The sequence below is a fragment of the Pleurodeles waltl genome, chromosome 6 (genome assembly GCF_031143425.1).
Source record: "Pleurodeles waltl isolate 20211129_DDA chromosome 6, aPleWal1.hap1.20221129, whole genome shotgun sequence".
NCBI lineage: Eukaryota > Metazoa > Chordata > Amphibia > Caudata > Salamandridae > Pleurodeles > Pleurodeles waltl.
In genome coordinates, this window is record NC_090445.1 from 1,357,514,405 (window position 1) to 1,357,539,881 (window position 25,477).

Below are 25,477 nucleotides of genomic sequence, written 5' to 3' on the forward strand. Positions count from 1 at the left end.
CAAAGCATAAAGCATTTGAATATCACAAAACAGTAATTAAATCAAACAAAGGAAACAGTTTAAAAATCCAAAACCAATTAATAAAAATAGGAAATAATTTTAGCTTTAAAATGACACCAAAACAAATAAAATCGGATAAAGGGAACCGGACATATGAATTTTGAAAGAATTAATGCTTTTTATCACTTAGAAATGAATAGATCCAATCTGGTCGCACCTTGACCGGGGCAAATTTTGAGGCCGACCGTGATGGAGCCCTGCTCAGCTACAGCTCGCGGGAGGCCTCGGTCAAAAGTTTACCTTAGGACTTTTCTTGAAGATTTTCTTCAGCTGGACCAAGTCGCCAGTCCAATCCGAACTCCTGGATCTCTTTCTTGGATACGCATCACAGTAGCCCTCAGTGGACATTTTTACTTTCGGACGTAGTCGTTTTTTCAAGATGAAAATCCTTTGTCCGGGGCAATCCTGAATCTTGATCCAACGTCACTCAAGCCCTCTTCGAATACACTGCCTGGGAGGTCCCAGTCAACTTTCTACGTTCGGACTTAGTCACTTTTTCAGAGATTTACTTTACGGGGATGAACCTGCAAGTCATGCCGGGTTGCGTTTGAGGCAAGCCGGCTAGAGTTGCCATGGAGGGTTGGTCCCTTTATAGAGCTTTTTTCCAAAAGTTATCTAAACTTCCCCAAACTTCTGGACCTTCTTCCAGATGTTCCTTTGAGGTTCTTTTGAGGTCCATAGTTCACCCCAAAGTTACAGAAGCTCTGAGAGGCTCCTTGAGGGTTCAGACTACAACTTCCAGAATGCACCTGCTGCAAACTCCTTTTTGGCCACTGGAAAGTGGTCAGCTTGTCAGTTTCTTCAGGAGTTGGTGCAGGGGACTCTGGTTATCAAATGTTCAGCTGTAGAAAACAGGGAGTCCTTTCTTGAACCAGTTGAAGCCAGGCAAAGACCTTCTTGTGATGAAGACCAAGTGTGCATCTGGTGCAGTCCTCCAGAGTGCAGTGTCCAGGTCAGGGGTCTAGCAGGGCACTCCTTCTTCTGCTGTTGTTCTTCCTGGTAGGGATCTGAGGTGTGGGTGCAGGTCTGCCAGTTTTACCCTTGCTCCTGCGTGAAAAACAGTGGAGTCCTGGTTCTCCAATCAGGTGCAGGGTCCTTCCCTCTGTGATGCCCACTTCCTGGGAAGTGTGGCAAAAATCAATCCCATGGAGCAAAGTTCCTCAAAAATCCATCATGGCTGAAACTGATTTTTGGAGGTTCCATCTGGCTGAGCCCAGCCACTAGTGTGGCTAAAAGTCCTAAACACAACCCTCTCCTGCCCTTTCCTAATTTAATCAAGAGGGCACCTAATTGTCTGGGTTTGTAGAATGTCAGGGCGGTGCTGGGTTGCTCCAAATGTCCTTCCCTGCCTTTAAAGATCAGTTTGGCAGCTCTCCCCCTTCTTGCTTCCCCATCTGCTGAGGGAAAATCTCCTCCCCCAGACACATCTCTTTGTGTTGAGCCAGGCCACTTCACACCTGAACAAGGCAACTTTTTTGATAATGTTTAAAACTCTTTACCTGAACAAGTTATATTAAATCTAACAATTGTAGGTTGTGGGATTTATTATAACAATTAATTTGATTAAAAGAACCTGTGGGTTCTGTCACTTAAGGGGACATTATAAATTATAATAAAGTCTACCCATTCTAGACTATGGAGGCCATTTGCTGCACTGAGGGAAAACGAAGTTGGCAGTTTTACCTCACCAGGGCTTATAAAACTATTTTTGTAAGGTCCCTGCTTATAGTTACATGGCACCCAACCCTAGGGGCACATAGGGCACACCTTAGGGGTGACGTATTGTAAAAATAAGGTAGTTTAAGACTTTGTAAGCACTTTTAATTTCAAAGTCGATTTTGCATGTAACTTTAATTTAAAAGAAGTCATCAAGGCAGACCTGCCTTTAAAAATGACACTGGGCACCTCAGCAGTGTACCTATGGGTGCATTACCTATGCTGGGGTCCCTAAACCTACATGCACATCCATAAACTAGGGACTTATAGGTAGGTTACATTTGCCAATTATAATTAATCTAATTTGCATGTCCACTTTACACAGAGCACTGGCCCTGGGACTGGTGAGTAGTACCCAGGGCACAGCCAAGAGTCAGTAACCACCCGTATCTGTCCAAATGGTTTGGGGGTGACCAGGGCAAAAAGGAGGACTTTCCTAAATGCCCCACTCCCCAGATGAAAGGTGATGGGTACTAACCTACACCCTGGTAGTCCTCATCAGCTAAGTGGAAAAACCTGGGAAGGCCATCTGCATTGGCATGGGCAGTCCCAGGTCTGTGATCCACTGTGAAGTCCATCCCCTGTAGGGAAATGGACTACCTTAACTGTTTTGGGTTCTCCACCCTCATTTGGATCAACCATCTGAGAGGTCTGTGGTCAGTTTGTATACGGAAGTGAGTGCCAAACAGGTATGGCCTCAATTTCTTCAGGGACCAGACCACAGCAAAGGCCTCCCTCTCAATGGCACTCCATCTTTTCACTACGGGGAGTAGTCGCCTGTTGATGAAGGCAACTGGTTGATCTTGGCCCTCTTCATTAAATTGTGCTAACACTTCCCCAATCCCTTCCTCTGAAGCATCTGTTTGCACTATAAACTCCTTGCTATTGTCAGGGGCCAATAACACTTGTGCTGAACACATAGGACCTCATTACAACTCTGGCAGTCGGTGACAAAGCGGCGGTAACACCACCAACAGGCAAGCGGTAAAAAAAAGTGGAATCATGTCCACAGCAGAAACCGCCAACACAAACAGCCACTTTAACACTCCGACCACCACGGCGGTAGCAGCAAACACCGTGGCTGTAACTGCCAACAGCCAGGCAGAAGACAATGTACCAACCACTGCATTAAAACCCGCCCATCCGCTAGCTTTTCTGGGGTGGTACCAACACCATCAATAGCACGGGGGAAACAGAACACAGAAGGGAAACAACTCATCTCTTGACACTCAAGGAAGAACCAGGACGCCATGGAGCCCGAGCTGCAGGTGTTCCCCATGCTGGTGTATCTTCTCATACACCAGGGACATGAACGCCGGCAACGACGACCACAGTGAGTACTGCACCTAGCACACAGGGGAGGAAAAAGAGAGTGACACACACACGGAACACGCAACACCCCCACCCTCACTCCCAACACTATACATACAAACACATGCAACAACATTATATATGCACCCCGTAACCCTCTGGAATAACCAAGGACAAAAGGAATCGAGTAAAATGAGTGTAATACTAGTAATTTTTAGTAATACGTTCATAAAGAAAAAAAGTATGTACAATATATACAATATATACAAAAGGCGGGACAATGCCCACTCAAAAATTGTCCGTGGCCCACTGGACCAAACCACAAATGCCAAGGCCACACTTGACTCCTGCCTCAATACGGAGAGAACACTGCAGAGGCATCAGGTTGAAAACACACAGGCGCCTTGGGGGAACAGGGAAATGGGGGGGCACCTCAGCCGGAAGATGGTACAACACCACTGCTCCTGGAGGGGGCTCCATGCCTACTGCTTGGTCTTGGGGAGTGCAAGGCCACAGTCTCTCAAGTGGGTGCTTTGCCCACTGCTTGGTCCTGGGTAGTGCAAAGCCACAGTCTCTCAAGTGGGTTATTTTCCCACTGATTGGTCCTGGGGAGTGCAAGGCCACAGGCTCAAATGGGTTGTTTGCCCACTGCTTGCTCTTGGGGAATGCAAAGCCACAGTCTCTCAAGTGGGTTGTTTGCCCACTGCATGGTCCTGGGGAGTGCAAGGCCACAGTCTCTCAAGTGGATGGTTTGCCCACTGCTTGGTCCTAGGGAGTGCAAGGCCACAGTCTCTCAAGTGGGTGGTTTGCCCACTGCTTGGTCCTGGGGAGTGCAAAGTCACAGTCTCTCAAGTGGATGGCTTCTCCACTGGTTCTGGAGGGGGCCTTGTGCCCAGTGTGCTTCATCCTGGCAAGGAGGGGCTGAGTGGATGCCTTCTTCCACAGGTTCTGGCAGGTTCTGGAGGGGGCCTTGTGCCCAGTGTGCTTCATCCTGGCAAGTAGGGGCTGAGTGGATAGCTTCTTCCACTGGTTCTGGAGGGGGCCTTGTGCCCAGTGTGCTTCATCCTGGCAAGGAGGGGCTGAGTGGATAGCTTCTTCCACTGGTTCCGGAGGGGGCCTTGTGCCCAGTGTGCTACATCCTGGCAAGGAGAGGCTGAGTGGATGCCTTATTCCACTGGTTCTGGAGGGGGCCTTGTGCCCAGTGTTTTTCATCCTGGCAAGGAGGGGCTGAGTGGATGCCTTCTTCCACTGGTTCTGGAGGGGGCATTGTGCCCTGTGATGCAGATGTTTTGGAGTGCTAGGTTACAGTCTCTCACCTGGGTGTCACAACAACAGCTTTTGCAGGGGCCAGGACACACTGCAGCCCATCTAGTCACCACTACACACTGCTCTCTGGCAGTGACGGCTGCTCAGTGTATGCCAGTTGCACTGCAGGTGCAGGCAGTGGTGGTGGTAGCCTCCAGGCCTTCACCTGTAGCCTCGGACAGATGCCCACTGGGGCTGCTGGCAGTGGTGCTGCTTGTGGCGGGGCAGGTGGCGGTGCCGGACGCAATGCAGGTGGCGGTGCTGGCAGTTGTGGTGGTAGCCTCCAGGCCTTTACCTGCAGCCTTGGGCAGCTGCCCTCTGGGACTGCTGCTGCTGGCAGTGGTGCTGCTGGCGGCGGGGCAGGTGGTGGTGCTGGCTGCGGTGCAGGTGACAGTGCTGGCAGTTGTGGTGGTAGCCTCTAGGCCTTCACCCATAGCCTCCTACGGCTGAAGTGCCATGGCTGGTGTTCTGTGCCCCTTTCTGCCCTTGGCAGATGGTGGTGCCTCCTTGCTTCTGCCAGCTAGAGTCTTTGACTTGGCCTTGCTGGCTGTTTATGCCTCCTTCCCCTTGCTAGATGCTGTCCCTTTCTTGCCCTTGCCAGGTGGCAGACCCTTCTTGGCTTTGGCAGGTGTTGGTGGCACACTGGCTATGCTGACGGGTGCCTCCTTGGAGCCTCTCACAGCTGCAGAAACCACAGTGGCCGTTGACTGGGTGGCTGAGGTGCTGGGCTGGGATCTGGCTGCCCTAGCCTGAGGTGAAGGATGGGGCGGGGCGAGGGGTAGGAAATAGATCAATGGTGGCGAGGGAAAGCTCTTTAGGGACACTGCGGTGAAGGTGTGGGAGTGGAGGAAGAGAGAGTGGTTGTAGGAGGTGTCAGTCTGCTGTGTTTGTGTGCAGGTGCATGGGCTGGATGCTGTTGTGAGGTGGATGCCTGTTGGGTGGGTGTGTGCTTGCGTTTGTGTACATTGCTAGGAGGGGTCACAGACACAGTGGGAGAGGACACAGTGGACGTGTGCATGGATGTGGGGGTGGTGAATGCCAGTGAGGGGCGTGTAGTGATAGGCATGCTGGTGATGGAGGTAGTGGATGAGGATGTAGTGCAAGCAGGTGTGATTGGAGATGCTACTGGGAGCGGGTTGGACGAGGAGGAGGAGGGGGACACAGTAGAGGCAGTGGATGTTGGTGTGTCTGCATGGGGATGGTGCTTGTGTGAGTGCCTTTGAGAGAAGTGTGGTGCTTGTGTTTGCCTGAGCCACTTCTGTGTGTTGATTTGGGTGATTGCTGGTCTGAAGGTGTGCTTGGGATAGGCTTGGGTTGAGGGGATTGGGACTGGGTAGAGGAAGTTGGAGGGGGGAGGTTGGAGACAGGGACATTGGCTGCCAACAGTGCGGAGGCCAGAGCCTGGAATGATCTCTGTTGGGCTGCCTCGCCAGAGTAAATGTCCTCCAGGTATGCATCTGTTTGTTGCAAATGCCCTGCTACACCCTGGATGGCATTCAGTATGGTTGACTGCCCAACAGTGAGGGACCTCAGGAGGTCAATAGCCTCTTTACTGAGGGCAGCAGTGCTGACTGGGGCAGGGCCTGAGGTGCCTGGGGCAAAGGAGATGCCCACCCTCCTGGGTGAGCGGGCAAGGGATACAGGCTGAGGGGTTGCTGAGAGGGCGGTGCTGATACGGGAGGTGGCGGCTGTACCTGTTGTTGGGGTGGGCACAGAGGTGTCCGCACCAGCAGGGAGCTTCCATCGGAGGAAGAGTCGCTGTTGGTAGTGTCCCCTCCTGTCTCTGTAGTGGTGCTCCCCTCGCCCTCCATCCCACTGGTGCCCTCACCATCAGTGGATTCGGCCTCAAGGCCAATGTGGGATGCAGCTCCCTCCATCGCCTGTGCCTCTGCTCCTCTGTCAGATAATGCTAATGCACACAAGGACAGGATGACAAAACAAGAAGGGGGGAGAGACAGAGGATACACTTGGTCAATGCCAGCAACTAAACTACTGTTAGCGTACACAACACACAGGGATCAGCCCTTTGCACTAGGCCATGCACTACCAGTGACAATGCTAGTCACCAGCCCGTGGGGTACAATGCCTAATGCCATTAGCTGCACATCTGAAACCCACAGGACCCTGCCCAGTAGAAGATGCCCATTAACACTATTGGGGTTGGAGTGCTTCAGAGCCTGCCCAACATGGGACCTACCCTGCCATGTTCGCCCTGCCCTAGGGGCACCCACAGCCCACATCCCCCACCCAGTGCAACCTTAACGTGCGCAAAGTTATGACTCTGAATCTGTACTCACCCCCTTGTGGCTGCTGTGATGCCTTCAAGGACCCATCCAACTCCAGATAGGCCACTGTCAGGATGTGGAACATCAGAGGGGTCAGGGTACCCTTTCCTCGTTGGGAGGCCAGCCCCAGCTGGGCCTCCCTCATCTTCCTTGACCAGCGGTGCAGGTCCTCCCACCGTTTGCGGCAGTGGGTGCTCTGCCTGTTAAAGACCCCCAAGGTCCACACCTCCTTGGCGATGGCACGCCAAATACCCTTTTTTCTGATGGGTGCTGACCTGCAGAAAAATATGCATAGAAAAAGGTATGAGTCATACCGTCCGGCCTGTTACACCCATGGCCCACCATATACCTCTCATCCCCTCACGCACAGACATTGACCACCAGACATGCACCACTCTGCCCAGGACCCCTCAGACCCCCCCCACACAAGGCTTACACACACAGCAATCCATACATTCATGGCCCACGCATCATGCTCACAGTGTACTCACCTGTTTGTCTGGAGGACCATAGAGTAAAGTGTACTGGGGTAAGACCCCATCCACCACTCTCTCCAACTCCTCCGAAGTGAAGGCGGAAGCCCTTTCCCCAGACACTCAAACCATTGTCGCTTCTAGACTCAGGTCATAGCAGCACTTGCAGTGTATGTCCTCTCCTGTTGATGGTTAGGTAGCAAGTGAGTGAATAGCAGTGACGTCTGCAGCGGTGCGCATCGTCACCGCCGGCGTACATCGCCATTGGCTCCTGGAACCCATAGGGCCCAATGATAACCAATGCGAAGTTGCGCGGGGGTCATTGACCGCCGACCGCAACGTCACACAAAGCCAGCAGAATTACCTAATTTCCACTTGTCTCTCCTCACAGGTCAGGCAGCCGCCATTTCAGGGGGGCACAGGCCATGGCATCTAACTGAGTTACAGCAGACATTGGCACATCAACTGACTCTCGAGTTCACATACTGTTTCTGTAAAGGAGAAAATGCATATTTATTTTAACATATGCGTGAGTATGACCCTTTGCTCACCGTTTTTTACCCTAGAGTTCAACCGTTGACGATGAATAGGAGATGGAGACATCACCCCGTGTACAGACCCCTGGTGGACCTGACGACAATGGAGGACAGGCACATTATCCTGACCTACAGACTTGATAGGGCCACAATCCAAGAGCTGTGTGCTCAAATGGAGCCAGACCTAATTTCCGCTATCCACCAGCCCACAGGTATCCCCACTTTAGTGCAGGTCCTCTTAGTGCTCCATTTCCTTGCAAGTAGTTCCTTCCAAGCCACAGTGGCCATGGCATCAGGGATGTCTCAGCCAATGTTCTCAAACGTGCTGACCAGAGTGTTGTCTGCCCTGCTGAAACACATGCACAGCTACATTGTATTCCCCAGGTGGAGGATTTGGCCACAGTGAAGGCTGGCTTCAATGCCCTGGGACATATCCCCAATATCATTGGTGCCATTGATGGTACACATATTGCATTTGTCCCCTCCCGGAGAAATGAACAAGTGTTCAGGAATAGAAAAAGCTTTCACTCTCTAAATGTGCAGATGGTGTGTTTGGCGGACCAGTACATATCCCATGTCAATGCCAAGCATCCTGGCTCTGTACATGATGGCTTTATCTTGAGGAATAGCAGCATTCCATATGTGATGTCTCAAATCCAGAGGCACCGGGTATGGATAATAGGTGAACCCATGGTCCCCACCCAGTTGATGTAGGTATATGGGTGTGGGTTTTGCCCTAAGGATGAGTGTGTGGCTAACAGGTATCCCTAGATATTTACAGGTGACTCTGGTTACCCCAACCTCTCATGGCTACTGACCCCAGTGAGGAATGCCAGGACAAGGGCAGAGGAACGTTACAATGAGGCACATGGGTGAACAAGGAGGATCATTGAGAGATCCTCTGGCCATCTGACTGGTGGATCCCTGTACTACTTACCCAAGAAGGTGTGCCAGATCGTCGTTGCATGTTGCATGTTGCACAAGCTGGCCTTGAGACACCAGGTGCCTTTTCTGCAGGAGGATGTGCCTGGATATGGTCATGTGGCAGCAGTGGAGCCTGTGGAGAGTGACGAAGAGGAGGCAGAGGAAGAAGATGTGGACAACAGGCGTACACTCATTCAACAGTACTTCCAGTGACACACAGGTAAGACACTGTATATTCACCTTCCACTGCAATATTGTGTTTGACATTAAACATGGCAGCCTAATTTCCCTATTTCTATGGCCACTTACTGTACCCTTTGCCATCTCTATTTTCAGTTCTCTGTGCCCCACTCTGGCTCCTGGTGTGTTTACTGCTGCCCACTACAGGTCATACCTATGTTAATTATACAGTAGATTAGAACTGCAATGTTTACAGTTTGTGAAACTAATATGTTTGTCATATAATCCACAGACTCCATAGTTGAATTTGTTCAAAGGGTGTTATTTAGGTGCTAATAAGTGGATGGGGTATTGCAATGGGCTGGGTTGCTTGTGTAGGAAAGTCCAGGGTATAGTCCACTCCATTTGTATCACAGGTGCATTTTCCAAGGGGGCATAGGAAGGGGGAGCAATGGCTGTTGAAGGTGGACAGGGTGACAGAGTGGGACAGAAGGGTGACAATCAAGAGAGTCTTATTTCCTGACGGGGGTCTTGGCAATGTTCTCTGGCTTATGTCTGGATCACAGGGATCGTTTGCGGGGTGGTTCTCCTTCTGCAGGAGGTGGGGTGCTGGTGGCCTGTTGGTCCTAGTGGACAGGAGGCACTGCCTCCCTCCTGGTGTTGGCCATGTGTGCTAGCACCCCTGCAATGGTGACCAGGGTGGTGTGGATGTCTTTCAGGTCTTCCCTGATCCCTAGGTACTGTCCCTCCTGCAACCGCTGGGTCTCCTGCAACAGTATCTGGCCCATGGTCTCCTGGGAATGGTGGTATGCTCCCAGGATCCCTGCAAGTGCCTCGTGGAGAGTGGGTTCCCTGGGCCTGTCCTCCCCCTGTCACACATCAGTCCTCCAAGCTTCCCTGTTGTCCTGTGCCTCTGTCCCCTGAACCGTATGCCCACTGACACTGACCCCAGGTCCCTGATCGTCCTGCGTTTGTGGGGTTGCCTGGGGTCCCTGTAGTGATGGACACACTGCTGATTGACGTGTCCTCGGGACAGAGGTATGTACCCGCTGGGTGGGTGCTGTGGTGGTGTTTCCTGAGGGGGGAGGCTCTGTGGTGGTTTTGGGCTGTGGCTGGGTCACCGACTGTCCAGAGGTCCCTGATGGGCCAGGTTGATCATTGTGATCCAGGCATGCAGAGCTGCTGTCATCACTGTGGGCCTCTTCTGTGAGTGGACTGGATGTGGCTGGCACCTCCTCTCCGGTGACTTTGAGTGGGGGTCCTGTGGGGATGTGAATGCAGTGTTATTGTATCTGCGAGTGCCATCATGTGCAAGGATATGTTTCCCTCTATGGTTGTTATTAGCAAGACAGCTTTGGCTCCCGTGAGTTTTGCTTGGTTTGGCTAAGTGATTGTCACTAGTGTGCATGCTGTAGTGATGGGTGTCCATGCAGGTCTTTGATGCGGGGTCCATGCATTGGTGTTGCATACAGGGCTTGGTATTGGGATGGGTGTGTTGTGATGGTGGAGTATATGTGAGGTGGTAGAGTGAGGGGGGTGAGGGTAGGGGTAGGAGTTTGTGATGGCATGCAGGTAGGGAGAGTAGTAAAGATTTGACTTACCAGAGTCCAGTCCTTCCTGCAAGGCCCTCAGGATGCATAATCACGAAGACTTGCTCCTCCCATGTTGTTAGTTGTGGGGGAGGAGGTGGGGGTCCACCGCCAGTCCTCTGTACAGCTACCTGGTGTTTTGCAACCAAGGGGCGCACCTTCCCCCATAGGTCGTTCCACCTCTTCCTGATGTCATCCCTTGTTCTTGGGTGCTGTCCCACGGCGTTGACCCTCTCCATGACTCTCCGCCATAGCTCAATCTTTATAGTAATGGACGTCTGCTGCACCTGTGATCTGAATAGCTGTGGCTCTACCCGGATGATTTCCTCCACCATGACCCTTAGCTCCTCCTCTGAGAACCTGGGTTGTCTTTGTGGTGCCATGGGTGTAGTGTGAGTGGTATGTTTGAGGGTATGTGGGGTGATGTGTTGGGGTGTGTACTATGAGGTGCGTGGATGGTGTATGGGTGATGGTGTTATGTGGCTCAGATTCAGTGGGTGCTCCTAGTTTGTCTCTCTCTCTCAGTTGGCAATATTTTTTTCATTGTAAGGGGCTGTGGGTATTGTGGGTGTGTGTTTTATATTGGATTGGGTGTGTGGGTGTGGTGTTTGTATGTGTATCAGATGTATGTAGTTTGAATTGTCCAATGTGGTGTAGTTTTGTTAGTGTGTGTGTATTTTGAGCGCGGCGTAGTGTACTGCCAATGGTTTACCACGGTTGAATGACCGCCATGGTGATTCGTGGGTCATGATGCTTTCAGTATATTTCTGTTGGCGTAACGATGTGGGTTTTGGTACCGCCATTTTATCACTGACCTTTGGGCTGGCGGACTTGTGTGGGTGTCTGTATAGTGGTGGATTTCTCGGTGTGGGTCATAATACCCGTAGCGGTATACCGCCGCGGTCACAGTATGTTGGCGGCCGTCAGCACGGCAGTAAGCGGCGTTTACTGCCAATGTTTTAATGAGGGCCATAGACTGCTTTAGACTGTCAAAATCTTTCTGACACTCTGGGGTCCAAATGACCTTTTTGGGCTGTTTCTTTGAGGTAAGCTCATTCAGAGGGGTCACTATGGACCCATAATTCTGAACAAACCTCCTGTAGTTCCCAGCCAGGCCAAGAAAGGCCCTGACCTGAGTCTGGGTTTTAGGAGCCTCCCAATCCAGGATAGTCTGGATCTTGGGCTGGAGAGGTTGTACATGGCCTCCACCAACAAGGTGGCCCAGATACACAATTGAGCTTTGCTCTATCTGGTACTTGCTTGCCTTGATAGCCAGGCCTGCTTGAAGCACGGCCTGAAGCACTTCCTTCAGGTGGACCAGGTGGCCCTCCCAGATGGAACTGAATACAGCTATTTCATCCAGATAAGCTGCACTGAAAGATTCCAACCCAGACAGGATTATAATCACCAACCGTTGGAAGGTGGCAGGAGCATTTTTCAGGCCAAAGGGCGTTAAGATTTTCTTCAGCGGAACCAAGTCACCAGTCCAATTAGACCTCCTGGAACTCTTCCTGGGATATACGTTGCGGTAGCCCTTGGTGGAGATGTTTACCTTCGGACTTAGTTGTTTTTTTTAGATGAAAATCCTTTGACCGGGGCAAACCTGAATCTTGATCCGACGTCCTTGGTGCCCTCTTCGGATACTCTGCTTGGGAGGTCCTGGTCAACTTTCCACTTTCGTACTTAGGCCCTCCTTATGAACTTGGCGGCATTCACCGCCGACCGCCTTGGTAACGGTGAACAGAAGACCGCCAGTTACGGAAGACTGGACACCTCCAAATTATGATGCCAAAAAGTCAAACCTCCAAACATCCTGCAACCTCCACCCACCGTCAAGTCCTATGACGGCAGAAAGGTAGTACACCCCACCAGCCACTGCCATGCAGACAAATCCTCCGCCCACCAAATAATGAAGCAAAAATTAGCGTGGTGGATAGTGGATGCCGAACGACCATTGGCGGTACGGACAGCCACGTCCAGCAATGGGACCCACCAACAATAATTGCACACATTGGCAACTTTGAAATCCACACTGCTGACACACATCCACAACACAATAAAACACTCACATACACACCCCTCAATCCTTTGCAGCGCCAATAGCACAACTGAGACACGACACGCATACACTGAACACAACATAACACAAGTCACACACACAAATACACCACCAAAACAGATACAAACCCCAAACACCTTTATAAGCCACACACATAACCACACAACAGCACCCTCACCAATACACCGACAACACACAACCCACAACACACACAATGGCACCCCTAAGCTTCACAGATAGGGAGCTAAGAACCATGGTGGGCGAAATACTCTGGGTTGAGCCACAACTATTCGGGCACAGGTGTAGCAGACACTCGTGGCCAGGAAGATGGAGCTATGGCAGATGATTGTCAACAAGGTCAATGCAGTGGGAAACCATCCATGCACAAGGGAGGACATCCGTAAGAGATGGAACGACCTGCGCGGGAAGGTTCGGTCAATGGCATCCAGGTACAACATTGCCGTACAAAAGACTGGTGGAGGTCCCCCACCTGCACCCCCCGATTACACCGACTGGGAGAAGAAGGTCCTGGCTATCCTGCACCTGGAGAACCTTACTGGACTCTCTGGAGGACTGGAGTCATGTAAGTCAACTACAATAACTTAACAGTCACCCCACCTATAATGCATGCATCACCCCACCCCTCTCACTACCACCAGGACCCCATCCCAACCCAGTCCACAACACCCACATCCAACTACCCTGTATGCCCCCAATCCTACAAACAGACCTCTATCCCTCCCCCTGTGCACAGTCACCCACCCCTGCATGGATTCACAGTGGCACTACAGCACCCACAATCCACCTCCACCCCCACATAAAATGCAAAGAGATGTATACAAAGGGACCTTGCATGCCATGACAGGGGAATATAAGCACAAAATAGGGCAGAGCTGTACATTAATTGCCAAAAAAGTACCTGACACCCACATGTCCATTCCCCCCATAGGCACCACCACCCATGCCACCCGGACGGAAACGCCAAGGAGTGCCAGTGCCCAACACGGACACAGAGTCCCTACTCGGCAGAGTGGAGAGGGATGTATGGAAAGTGAGGAATACCCTGGCCCCGCACACTGTCCTGGACTGTCACCCTCCAGCAGCCCCACCCAGCATACCACTGACAGCCCTACCACCCAGCCACCATCATCAGCTCTGGCCAAACGACTCCACACCAGTGTCTCCCGGCCACAGACTGGTGGCCCACATTCACAGAGGCCACAGTGTCCACCCACCAACAGGCAGGATGATGAAGGGCCCAGTGCAAGTGAGACTGCCAGACCTGTGCAGGGGACACAGGCACAGGGGGCGAGGGCCAGTGGGAGGACATCAGTGGCCCGGGATGGTAGGCAAAGGATGGATGTCACAGCCCAGGAGGTGATATCTGAGGTCCTGGGAGCATACCACCATACACAGGACAGGATGGGCCAGATCCTGGCCACCTTGGAGCAGAATCAAAGGCTGCAGATAGCACTGCACCAAGAGGTCATGGAGCAATGGAAACAGCTCAATGCCACCATGGCCACCATTGCAGGGGTGCTGCAGCACCAGTACCACAGCCAGTCTGAGACTGCCACCCACCTGCAAGCCCCTAACACTAGCCAGCACACTGCCCTGCCATCTACATCAGCAGCAGCTATTTGACTGTTGACACTACCAGAGGGCACCCAGGAAACCAGCACCCCTACCCCTGCAGCCCAGCTCCAGCTTCGCAAACGTTCCATTAGAACCAGACACACCGTAGAAACACCAGCCAAGACCAAGCCCAGCGCTAGGAAGTGACTGTGCCCTGAACTGTCTTTCTTGTGTGCCACTGTGCTCCCTTGTTGACTTGCCAGTGCCATCACACTATCTACCAATGGCCACATGGAACAAAACCCAGTGCTACCAACTGCTGAGCATATGTACAATGTGCCCACTCCCTCTCACTGTTCCACAAAATATGTATATTTTGTCACTTAATTAAAACACCTATGCACTCAAATCGTATGTCCCTTGTCAATATGAGATATCAATTGTGAGTGTGTATGCAATAGCCAGTCAATTTCATAATCATAATTTATTGCAGGAGGGGATACAACACACTATAGTGTCTGAAGTATGTCACACTGTGCCTACTATTGGGTTCCCTGGCACATGCCACTTCAGTCATCAGTTAACAGTGTCAATTAGTATAGATGCCACATTACCAATTAAATGAGTCAGACTGAAACTATGCAGTGAAGACATCAGCATCAGTGAACAGGACCTTGTAGTCACTGGAAGTATAGCCGGATCAGCTGGTCCCTGGAGTTGAGATCCTCCCCCTCTTCTTCCTCACCATCACTCTCATCCCGTCTCTGAGGTTGCAGGGCTGGTTGAACAGCACCCTCTGCTTCCAGAAAGGGGATAGCTTTCCTCACAGCCAAGTTGTGCAGCATGCAGCAGTCCACCACTATCTTACACACCTTGTCAGGGACATATCACCGGGAGCCCCCAGAGAGATGGAAGCAACAAAATCTAGCCTTCAGGAGACCTATAGTGCACTCAATCACCCTCCTAGTACGTCCATGGGCCTCATTATAATTCCTCTCTGTATCTGTCCTTGGATTCCTCACAGGTGTCAGGAGCCAATGCAAGTTGGGGTAGCCAGAATCACCTGCAAAAGTGGGTGAAACAGGACCTTCTGAAACTGACTTTACATGCATATTAGCTGGCTGTCAGCTATGTACAGATCCAGTGTCATACACACTCACCTATGAGCTATCCTCTGTCCCCTTGTAGTTGTCCCATCAAGTGTGGTACACTGCTGTTTCTCAGGACAAAGGAATCATGGACTGAGCCTGGGAACCTGGCATTAACAAGTGGAATGTACTGGTCAGCAGTACACACCAATTGTATATTCATGGAGTGATAATGATAGTTCTTTTGTTTCCTGTACACCTGTTCATTTACTCTTGGTGGTATGAGAGCTATGTGGGTTCCATTAATGGCACCAATCACATGTGGGATGTTGGCAAAGACAGAAAATCCAGATTTGATGGCAGGAAGTTCAGCCCTTTGTGGAAACTGGACACATGTTTGCAGGTGTTGGACGAATGCATCCAGGAATTTTGACAGGATGAGGCTGAACATTGGCTGTGAAACCCCCGCACCCATGCCCCCTGTCACCTGAAATGAGCCTGTAGCCAAAAAATGGAGTACAGAGAGCACTTGCATAGTTGTAGGGATGGCATGCTGATTCTGATTAGCCAGTTTTAGTATAGGATGCATTAAAGCACAGAGGTCATGGACAGTAGCTCTATTGAGTCTGTAGGTGATAATGATGTGACGTTCTTCCATAGTTTCTAAATCAGCCAAAGGTCTGTAAACATATGGGCCTCCCCCCTCGCCACATGGGTGTGTACCTATGGGGGAGGAAAGAACACATATTGAGTGTAAACATACACCTGCATCAGATGATGTCACATGATGTCACTGTATCAATGTAAGTGTGACACGTAGGTAGCACACGCAGACAAAGTATAAAGTACACCGTCAGGCATATGTGTGCTGAGTCAACACTGTTATAATGACATCCCACTATGGACACAATTCCAAACATGGGTGCATGTGAGGATCCTATACTTATGGCAGCAAGCGACTAAGGTCAGAGATTTTGAGGGCCTGGATGGTGGGAGGGCAATTTTGGGCGGTCCCAATAGGCCCATGGGGGTCCCCTTTCTGTCATCTGGTATGCTTTGTTGCCTCATTGACTAATAAGTGTGTAAGTGTGAGCATGGTTTCCCATGGGTGTACTCAACACAGTTTATCATGTCCGTGTTTCCTGTGGGTAATGTTGTGTATTCTGGGCTAATGGCCACTTGTCAGAGGCACGTCCATGACGTATGTTGTAGGTGCTGCATGTAGGTGTGTGACCTGGATGGGAGTGTGTGTGAGCCAGAGATGTACATTTATTCAGGTTTTGACAAAGTTCTCCCATGTTTTGTGTCTCCACCCCTGTGCTCTTGTGTCTTTTCTGTACATCAGAATCATCCGGCGAGGGAGCAGTGGCATCGGTGAGTGGGGATGCAGCAGTCCATGGTTCCAAGGAGGCAGAGTCGGCGGACGCCAAGGGGACCAGTGGGTTGGAGGGCGAGGGGAGTACCACGAGGAGGCAACTACCGCTGGAGGTAGTGACTCTTATACCTCCTCTGATGGGAGCTCCCTGGTGGTGGCAGATCCTATTGGACACAGCCATTCTATGCCATGTTCCACCACCCCCATGCCATCACAGCCCTCCCAGTTGCCTGTGCCCGTTTAGCCAGGAGGGTGGGCTTCTCCTTCGCCCCAGGCACCTCATCCCCTGCCCCAATCAGCCCTGCTGCCCTCACGGAGGAGGCTATTGATCTCCTGAGAATCATCTCTGTAGGGCAGACAACCATTGTGAATGCCATCCAGGGGCTACCATCCCAGATGCAGCAATGCAATGCATACCTGAAAGGCATTCACAGTGCCATATCTGGCCTACAGAGATCTTTTCAGGCTCTGGCCTCCTCCTTGACGGCAGCCAGTGTCCCTGGTCTTTCCATCCTCCTCCCACCACCTCTACCCCTTCAAGCACCCCACTCCCTTCACCCATCCCAAGCACACATTCAGACAGCCATGCACACACGTCAACACAAAGAAGCACACAAACACAAGCACCACACTGCCCACCACAGACATGCACTAACCCAACATACAAAAGCACACACAACAACATCCACTTCCCTTAGTGTGTCATCCTCCCCTTCCACCCTGTCTGTCACCTCACCATGCACACCCACACACACTGCACCCTCAGTCAATACTGCGGCCCCATTTATGCAGTCACCACAATATCTGACTTCCAGTCATGCACCCCAGACTTCACACCTGCACTCACCACAACTACATTGACAGACACTTGCAGCACACTCACCAGACCTGCAGACACCCAGACAACATCCATGTACACTGGCAGCCTGTCTTGTCCCACTGTGCCCAACCCTCCTCCTCCCAAAACACTCAAACATTTGCAGAAATCCACACCACACACATCCACCACACATAAGCATACTTTACAGGCACCTTCATCCATGTCCGGCATATCAACACCTGGTACAAGCACTCCCTCAAATTCCACTCTCAGACCTGTCTCCAAATCCCCCCTAACTTCCCCTAAGAAGCTTTTCCTCTCCCGTATTGACCTGTTCGAACTCACTTACCTGAACAAGTTATATTAAATCCAACAATTGTATGCTGTGGGATTTATTATAACAATTAATTTGATACCAAACTTGTGGTATCTGTCACTTAAGGGAACTTTATAAATTAAAATAAAGTCTCTCCATTCTAGCCTATGGAGGTCATTCACTACAATGAGGGAAAAACTAATTTGGTTGTTTTACCTCACCGGGGCTAATAAAACTATTTTTATAAGGTCCCTGCTTATAGTTACATGACACCCAAACCTAGGGGCACTTAGGGCACACCTTAGGGGTGACTTATTTGTAAAAATAAGGTAGTTTAACACTTTGGAGGTACAATTAATTCCAAAGTCAAATTTGCATGCAACGTTAATTTAAAAGCAGCCAGCAAGGCAGGTTGCCTTTAAAATGACACTGGGCACCTCAGAAGTTCACCTATGGGTGCACTACCTATGCTGGGGTACCTAAACCTACATGCCCTACCATCTACTAGGGACTTATAGGTAGGCTAATTTTGCCAATTATAATTAACCTAATTTGAGTACCCACTTTACGCAGAGCACTGACCCTGGCACTGGTAAGAAGTACCCAGGGCATAGTCAAGAGTCAGTAACCACCAGTATCTGTCCAAAAAGTTTGGGGGAGACCAGGGCAAAAAGGAGGACTTTTCTACATCATGGAACTGTGTAGCCAGTTGGAGTCAGATCTGTTGCTAGTCAGACAATCTACAGCCATTCCTCACACTATGCAGGTGCTATCCATCCTCCACTTTTTGGCCACAGACTCTTTCCAGGGGACTGTGGGATAGGCAGCAGTTATGTCTCAACCTATGTTCAGTTATGTGTTGAGGAAAGTCTTGTCTGCCCTGCTGAAGCATGTAGATAGCTACATAAAATGTCCACATCCTGAAGATGTCCCCCATATGAAGGCTGATTTCTATGCACTGGGCTATATCCCTCATGTAATAGGGGCCATGGATGGTACCCACATTGCATTTGCACCACCCAGGGACAACATGCAAGTGTATAGGAATAGGAACAGCTATCATTCTATTAATGTGCAGGTGATCTGTTTAGCAGACCTATATATCTCACGGGTGACAGCTAAGTTTCCTGACTCTGTACATGATTCCCACGTCCTCAGGAACAGCAGTGTCCCACATATGATGACGGGCCTACAGAGGGAGAGAGGCTACCTCATTGGTGAGTATGATGAGTGTGTGTACAAACACTGTGACCACAGCAAGCCTACACTTACCACTCTGAACATAGCAGTACCGTGATAGATGTTTCCACCCTTCACAAGTGATTCAGGGTGTCCTCATCTGTCCTCGCTACTGACACCGGTGAAGAATCCAAGGACCACAGCGGATAATTGATACAATGAAACTCGTGGTAGGACAAGAAGGGTCATTGAGCGGCTATTCGGTCTTCTGAAGGCAAGGTTCTGGTGTTTGCACATGTCTGGGGGTTCCCTGTTCTACTCACCATAGAAGGTGTGCCAGATTGTCATGGCCTGCTGCATGCTGCACAATTTGGCTCTGTGCCTTTGCTGGAGTTGGAGGGTGTAGAAGATGTACCAGTAGCAGTAGAGGGAGCAATGGACAGTGAAGAAGATGGGGGCGAGGATTGTCACAAGAAATCTACTCATCCAGCAATACTTCAAGTGACATTCGGGTAGGTTTATGGCTCACTATACCTCTTATCATGCTGAACTACAGTACGGGTGTTAATTGTAATCTATTGGTGATGTGAGCAGTGTCATGTTTGAGTTATATACAGCAGTACACTGTACCTAATAGGTAGGTATTATTGGGCTGAAGTCCTACTGCCATTGCTATTGCCAATATGTGTGAATTGATATCACTGACTATCAAAATCCCTTACGTGCTATACGTTATTTGAATAAGTTGGCAGTGACAATGAAATGTACCTTCTTCACAGCTGTCCTCATACATCACCTAATGGTACAATGTACCCCAATATGAATTCACAGTTTTGTCATAGTATCAGTGGAGGTTAGCACACTGATAATTGTGAAAGACAGCATTTCACTTATGTATCATGTCTCCAAGACAGGAATCGTGTGATGTGTTCAGTATTGTTTCCATAAAATCACCTTTGCGTAGTTGTTAATAGGTATGTTAGTTGACCATTACTATTGCAGGTGCATGTGGTATTGCTTTGATATGGTGATCTCTCATAATAGTTTGTTTGTTGCCACCTATACACAGGAGTACTGTCGTTGGATGCTGTGTTTCCTTTCCTCTATGCTACCTGTGGACCCAGAGATGTGTTGACATTCATCCTGTGCATCTGACAATGAGCTATGTGGAAAGACTTAACAGATTAAACTTTTCACATAACACTTGAACACTACACAATATAATCGTTTGTTCATTGTCACTTATTTAACGCACAACACCAAGTGTTGTGTTAATGTATTTTTATTGTGATTCCAATAGGATGGGTTGGTGCTAATGAGTGGGGCAATGTTGTACGAAATCATCAGGTTGTGAGTCCAGGAATTTGGTAACAAAGCTCCAGTTTCCAGGAGTGATAGGTAATGGGGATATGGCGGTAGTCAGACTCCAAGGTGTTTCTGTGTCACACAAGGGAGACAGTTCCGGAGGGGCTCATTTTCTGACAGTGGGGTTGGTCTTCGCTCCAGTCCATGCAGAATGTCTGGGCCTGTCTTCACGTCAGTGTGCGGGTTCCTCATCTACCTGGAGAGGGTCACCTGTGGCTTGTGAGTCCTCAGGCAGGTAGCTGCAGCAGATGTAGAGGACTGCTCAGGACCGTGGCTACTGGTAGGGGCCTGGTGGTAGGTGGGTGCTTCATGCAGGACAGATATTAATTCTGGCAGGAAGCCTTTGTTGGAGGCCATGGTGGCATTGTGTTCCTGCCATTGCTGCATGACATCCTGGTGGTATTGGGTTTGCAGCATTTGGTGTTCCCCCAACAAGGAGACTATCTGGCCCATCTTGTCCTGGAATTAGTGGAATGCTACCAGGAGTTGTGCAATGGCCTCCTGGGCAAGTTGCTCCCTGGGTTGGCCCACCCTTTGCCCCACAGATGCCCCCCCACTGGCCCTAGCCCCCTGTGCCAGTGTCCCCCGCACAGTGTGCCCACTTCCACTCACACCAGGACCTTCATTGTCTTAAGTGGTGGGAGCTGACTCAGGTCCATGTACAGGTGGGCACACCATTGATTGACGTGACCTGGGGACACTGGTTTGGGGGCTTTGGGCGACTGCTGTTGTGGCTGCTACAGTGGTGGGGGGCTCTATCATGGTCTGGGTGAGGCTAGTGGAGGGAGACTGCCCAGAGGTGCAGGATGGGCCAGGGAGGTCGTCCAGTCTCAGACTTCCTGTTTTGCTGTCATCACTGGGGTCTTCCTCTGGTGGAGGACTGGGTGTTTCGGAGCACCTGCTGACGGGTGACATTATCAGTGGTACCTGTGGATGACGGGGATTGTTATTGACATCTACCTCATCTGTTTGACATGGGCAGCTGGTGAGTGTGATTTGGCATGCTGCAGTCTGCAGGGCTACCTAGGTGAGGGGGGTGTGCATTGTTAGGTTGATAGTGTGTGATGGCTTGTGGGATTCATAGTGCTTCCTGCTGAACATGCATTTGGTGCATTTGTGAGTACAGACAATTGGATTGGGGTTGGTGGGGTTGGGTGGGCATGCAAAAGATGGGGACGCATGCGTTACAGGTATACTGGCTTCAAGATGATTGTAGGTACCTGTCTCCAGTCTTCCGGGAATTCCACTGAGACCCTCAGTTTGCAGGATTGCCAAGACATTCTCCACTCATGGTGTCAGTTTGAGGGAAGGAGGTGGGGGCCCACCACCAGCCTTCATGATCACAATTTGGTGCCTGGACACCATGGCTCTGACCTTCCCTCTGAGGCCGTTCCACCTCTTCCATATGTTGCCCCTTGTGCGCTGATGCCTTTCCACTGAGTTCACCTTGATGATGATCCGCTGCCACATATCCATCTTCCTGGCTATGGATGTCTGCTGGATCTGTGCACCGAATAGCTGTGCTCTGCCCTGATGATTTCATCCACCATTGTCCGCAACTCGTCTTCTGTAAAACGAAAGTGCCTTTCTGGGGACGTGGTAAAGGTGAGGAATGTGTTTGTGTGTAAATGTGCAATGTGCAGTGTGATATGCGAGGGGTGTGCAGATGGCTGTGTTGTGTGTGTGCAGTGCATACAACAGAGTGGCTGTCAAATGTTTCCTAATTGTTTGTTGTACCATAGGGATGTGGGTTGTGTGGGTGAGTGTTTTATTTTGGTTGTCGGGGGGGTGTTTGTATGTGTATCAGGTGTAGGGTATTCAAATTGGCTAATGTTGTCTGGGGTTGTTGTGGAGGTTCTTTTTCGACCGTGGTGTTCCACACCGCCATTGGCTTACCGCCGCGCTTTGACCACTGTGCTGATTTGTGGGTCGTATTTTGGTGGTTGTTCTGTTTTTGCCGTGGTGGTGTGTCTGGTGCTAATGCCTCTCTCCTGCCGTCGTTCAACCTGGTGGTGTGGAATCTGTGGTTGTAGTCTGGCGATTTTGTTTTTATGAGTCATATTAGGGGGGGCAGATTATCGCCGCCGCCACGGTATTGTAGTGGCTGCCGGCACAGCGGTATCCAGTAAATACTGCCAATGTCGCAATGAGAGCTTATGTCTTCTTTTTTAAGAAAGTCTTGCACAACCAGGTTAATGCAGTGCACCAAACACATGAATCTGAAATAGCCGCCATCTGTCATGGCCTTGACTATGTTATTGCCATTTTCCTTTGCAACAAATCCAATTTGAAGACCTCTGGGTCACAGCCATTCAGACACCTTGCTATTAAATTCTTCCAAGATACTTGCATCCGTGTGTGACATCTCCATGGCAAAAATGGCTACTGTTGCATACCTCTGAATGCTCTCAAAAATGTCTTTAAGGGCAAAATCTATAGATAGCTTTTGCTTTATCCCCAGAAAAGAGATCCAGTGAGCAGTGATGCACATGTAATCAGTCGCCTGACAACTGGTCAACATGTCTGTCGTCAGTTGGATGGTGTGGACAACAATTTGCTGCAAAGATTGCCCAACCAATTGCAGCACATTGTGATGCAGCAATGGAATGGCACCTTTGGCAAAATAGGTTCAGCTTGGAACCTTCCATTTCATCCAGAGGGCTGCCACAAACTCTAAGAATCTCACTCCTTCCGGAAAAGAAAAAGGGAGGAGGTCAGGTGCTAACATCTTTGCCAGCCTGCCATTGTGCAAAAGTGCTGTTGGGTGGTTACTGTCATATGGCCTCCCCTGCCTAAACATGCCTGTAATTGTAGCTTAGATTTTATTATTTTGTGCGGCCATTGATGCAGGTGAGTTTCAGGTGTAGGTGGTAGTAGACTCAAAGCACTTTGTGGTGATGCAGTCACCGTATGCTATGGTGTCTCCATCTGACTTTGAGTCTTCCTGTGCCATTGGGAGATCATTGAGGCGGGTGAATCTGGTGCACTGCTTGGGACAGGGCTGTTTTGCGTGAGGATGATGTCACTCTCTTCTTCCCCACCTTCCACCAGGATTTAACCAAGTGTAGCTGATGTTTCCTTGCTATCCTCACCTTCAGCACCGCGGCCACATTAAGCTGTTTGTTTAAGGTACTGCTCCCACCAGATTGCATGATGTTTTTTCATATGGTCTTCTGGCCTCCATTACCATAATGTGAACCAGGCTCACCTCGACAAACACTTGTGTGGCAAATGGAGCATATGGCAATGTTCCTCTCTTATTTGCTTATCGTAAAAAAAAGACCCTAACTGGGGAGGAGTACTTTCTTATTGGGCCACCGCTAATGCCTGAAGAAGAACTGGATGTAGTGTCTGTGGGTGTGTTGATTGCCTCTCTGCAGTGCATACTTGTCCTGAGGTAGGGGTTCGTGTACATCTGTGCTGGGACATTACAAATATGGGAGCTGGTACTGCTGTCTGTGCCACATCCCTCGGAGCAGGCTGGAAAGTAATGTCAGACTCCTCTGTGCCAGCTTCTACAATAACTGTGTCATCATCATCCTCGTCATCATCCCCTTCCATGATTCTAAAGATTTCCAGAACTTTTCTATTCCCTTGCCTCTCCTAGCATCTCCCCGACTCTGCTGGGGTCCACTCCATGTCTCTATCATCAGAAGTGGTACTTGAAGATGGTAAAGTAGTAGTACCCTTTCTTTTTCTTGATGTAAATCTGGGTGTCATTGCCTCTAAAAGAGAACTAAGATGCACAAGAAACAGAGTTTGGTGCCTGTTGACCGAAGTAACTGTAGGGCCTTTTCTTTGGATGTACTAAGGGTGATGTGGGGTCTCTTCTCTTGTACACCTAAACACAAACTAACAAGAAAAACACGTAGTTAATTAAATGTGGCATGCCATTGTTGCTGCAGGTTGAAAATAGTACAGAGAAATGCAATCTTAGTGCAGTTGGTTACTTATATAATATACCTAATATTTATTGTAAAGGCAAACATCACCACACCCCATAAAAAAATGACATTTCAAATCAGATAGCAAAACAGGCAGATCTAGTGATTTGCTTTATTTATATTTATTTTAGGAGAAACATGGGGTAGTCAGAGAGAGGTACATGGATAAATGGAATAATCCTTAAAATAAAATAACTTATGGCGGTAAGGTGTTTCAGGGTAAATGCTTTGGTGGATGGCTGGATGGAGGAATGGAATGGATCGGATGGATGGATGGATCATGGCAAGATGTAGATTTAATAACAATTTAGATAAAATATAAAATTATAAAAAAAGTTAAAATAGAAAACAATTAAAATTAAAATTAAAAATAAAAATAAACAAAATAAAAATGAAAAAGTAAAAACAAAAATTAAAAAAATTAAATACAAAATGTTTGAAAATTAAAAACAAAAACATTATAAAAAATAAAAATAAAATATGTTTTTTTTTAAATACAAGTAAATTAAAAAATGAAATAATAAATGGCATAAAAATTAAATTGAAATAAAAAATAAAAATGTAAAAAATAAAATAGAAACTTAAAAAACAAATAATGTTTGTATGTACGCCCATGTCAACTTAAAGAGATATTGGCTGCATAGTGTACGCACAAAATGGCTGCCAGCCAGCCACATGGTCAACAACAACAAGGAGCAAGGAGGAAGGATGGAGAGCAAATAACACATGCAAGCCTATGGCAAGGGGCACTTGGCTGAATGGACAAAACGGTTGCCAACAAGCCACATGGTCAAACAACAACAACAAGGCGCAAGAAGAAAGCAGGAAGATCAAAGAACACATGCAAGCCTATGGCAAGGGTCACTGGCTGGATAGACAAAATGGCTGCCAGCCACCCACAGGGTCAAACAACAACATCATGGAGCAAGGAGGAAGCATGGAGAACAAAGATCACATGCAAGCCTATGGCAAGGGACATTTGGTTGGATGGACAAAATGGTTGCCAACCAGCCACATGGTCAAAAAACAACAAGGTGCAAGGAGGACACAGGGAGATCAAAGAACAGATGCAACCCTATGGAAAAGGATGCTGGCTGGATGGACAAAATGGCTACCAGCCAGCCACATGGTCAAACAACATTCTCCTATGCCATCAGATATTGTTACCCCGCAATATCTGCACTTTTTGAAGAAAAACCGTATTGGAAACAATAGCCAGCATTTTAAATTTAAATTAATTCAATGCAATCCCTGGCCTAAATGAAGTTTTAAAAACTTATACCACTGAAACATTTATTTCATGCACTGTTGACTACTAGTACTAGATTGGGAGAACTGGCTTAATAGCCCTTTGGAAAGCTAGGCTTCATACTAAAA